Consider the following 2,500-nt stretch of genomic DNA (forward strand, 5'->3'; position numbering starts at 1 on the left):
TTCTTGCCAGGAGAAATGTTCTTTATGAAATCTCTTGGACATTTTGATCCAAAATTAACCACTTTTTCATGGTAGCATGGCCGAGCGGTCTAAGGCGCTGGATTAAGGCTCCAGTCTCTTTGGAGGCGTGGGTTCAATTCCCACTGCTGCCAGTTTTCAACTTTGAAAGCTCTCAAGTTGCTTTCTGAACATTTTAGTGGTCAGAAGAAGTTGCTTTTGATGATGCTCAGAAATGGACTTCTTGGCCTTTTCTGAAACTGAACAAACTGTATGAGAAAAGGCCTTTGATGATATTTCCAAGATGTTTTGGCACAGATTAAGCTACCCTGGTGTGCTAGATAAGTAGACATTAGGCGCACTCCACGATCTTGCACTTCAAAGCCTTCAATAGCCTAGGAACATCTGAAAAAGCAGTAGTGCGGTAATACTGTTGAACTCACTTGCGTTTGCTTCCTTTCTAACTGGAGGAATGCATTTTCAGCCTTCTGCTGCCATCATTAAATATTCAGCTCGAATGCAGCAACAATTCTTTTTAAATCAAATTCAGGAAAAGGATTTCTTGCCAGGAGAAATGTTCTTTATGAAATCTCTTGGACATTTTGATCCAAAATTATCCACTTTTTCATGGTAGCATGGCCGAGCGGTCTAAGGCACTGGATTTAGGCTCCAGTCTCTTTGGAGGCGTGGGTTCGAATCCCACTGCTGCCAGTTTTCAACTTTGAAAGCTCTCAAGTTGCTTTCTGAACATTTTAGTGGTCAGAAGAAGTTGCTTTTGATGATGCTCAGAAATGGACTTCTTGGCCTTTTCTGAAACTGAACAAACTGTATGAGAAAAGGCCTTTGATGATATTCCCAAGATGTTTTGGCACAGATTAAGCTACCCTGGTGTGCTAGCTAAGTAGACATTAGGCGCACTCCACGATCTTGCACTTCAAAGCCTTCAATAGCCTAGGAACATCTGAAAAAGCAGTAGTGCGGTAATACTGTTGAACTCACTTGCGTTTGCTTCCTTTCTAACTGGAGGAATGCATTTTCAGCCTTCTGCTGCCATCATTAAATATTCAGCTCGAATGCAGCAACAATTCTTCTTTTTAAATCAAATACTAGAAAAGGACTTCTTGCCAGGAGAAATGTTCTTTATGAAATCTCTTGGACATTTTGATCCAAAATTATCCACTTTTTCATGGTAGCATAGCCGAGCGGTCTAAGGCGCTGGATTAAGGCTCCAGTCTCTTTGGAGGCGTGGGTTCGATTCCCACTGCTGCCAGTTTTCAACTTTGAAAGCTCTCAAGTTGCTTTCTGAACATTTTAGTGGTCAGAAGAAGTTGCTTTTGATGATGCTCAGAAATGGACTTCTTGGCCTTTTCTGAAACTGAACAAACTGTATGAGAAAAGGCTTTTGATAATATTCCCAAGATGTTATGGCACAGATTAAGCTACCCTGATGCGCTAGCTAAGTAGACATTAGGCGCACTCCACGATCTTGCACTTCAAAGCCTTCAATAGCCTAGGAACATCTGAAAAAGCAGTAGTGCGGTAATACTGTTGAACTCACTTGCGTTTGCTTCCTTTCTAACTGTAGGAATGCATTTTCAGCCTTCTGCTGCTATCATTAAATATTCAGCTCGAATGCAGCAATAATTCTTCTTTTTAAATCAAATACTGGAAAAGGACTTCTTGCCAGGAGAAATGTTCTTTATGAAATCTCTTGGACATTTTGATCCAAAATTATCCACTTTTTCATGGTAGCATAGCCGAGCGGTCTAAGGCGCTGGATTAAGGCTCTAGTCTCTTTGGAGGCGTGGGTTCGATTCCCACTGCTGCCAGTTTTCAACTTTGAAAGCTCTCAAGTTGCTTTCTGAATATTTTAGTGGTCAGAAGAAGTTGCTTTTGATGATGCTCAGAAATGGACTTCTTGGCCTTTTCTGAAACTGAACAAACTGTATGAGAAAAGGCTTTTGATAATATTCCCAAGATGTTATGGCACAGATTAAGCTACCCTGATGCGCTAGCTAAGTAGACATTAGGCGTACTCCACGATCTTGCACTTCAAAGCCTTCAATAGCCTAGGAACATCTGAAAAAGCAGTAGTGCGGTAATACTGTTGAACTCACTTGCGTTTGCTTCCTTTCTAACTGTAGGAATGCATTTTCAGCCTTCTGCTGCTATCATTAAATATTCAGCTCGAATGCAGCAATAATTCTTCTTTTTAAATCAAATACTGGAAAAGGACTTCTTGCCAGGAGAAATCTTCTTTATGAAATCTCTTGGACATTTTGATCCAAAATGATCCACTTTTTCATGGTAGCGTGGCCGAGCGGTCTAAGGCGCTGGATTTAGGCTCCAGTCTCTTTGGAGGCGTGGGTTCGAATCCCACTGCTGCCAGTTTTCAACTTTGAAAGCTCTCAAGTTGCTTTCTGAACATTTTAGTGGTCAGAAGAAGTTGCTTTTGATGATGCTCAGAAATGGACTTCTTGGCCTTTTCTGAAACTGAACAAAC

The 2,500-nt window shown here is 41.2% G+C and overlaps 2 non-coding genes across 2 annotated transcripts; both read left to right on the plus strand.

Moving 5' to 3' along the window:
* Positions 1-626: 626 nt before the first annotated feature.
* TRNAL-UAG (transfer RNA leucine (anticodon UAG)) lies at positions 627-708 on the plus strand. The gene has a single exon. It is a non-coding gene; the product is annotated as a tRNA-Leu (tRNA).
* Positions 709-2,303: 1,595 nt separating this feature from the next.
* TRNAL-UAG (transfer RNA leucine (anticodon UAG)) lies at positions 2,304-2,385 on the plus strand. Its single transcript has one exon. It is a non-coding gene; the product is annotated as a tRNA-Leu (tRNA).
* Positions 2,386-2,500: the final 115 nt, after the last annotated feature.

This window comes from Eleutherodactylus coqui, chromosome 13 (assembly GCF_035609145.1).
Source record: "Eleutherodactylus coqui strain aEleCoq1 chromosome 13, aEleCoq1.hap1, whole genome shotgun sequence".
Taxonomy (NCBI): domain Eukaryota; kingdom Metazoa; phylum Chordata; class Amphibia; order Anura; family Eleutherodactylidae; genus Eleutherodactylus; species Eleutherodactylus coqui.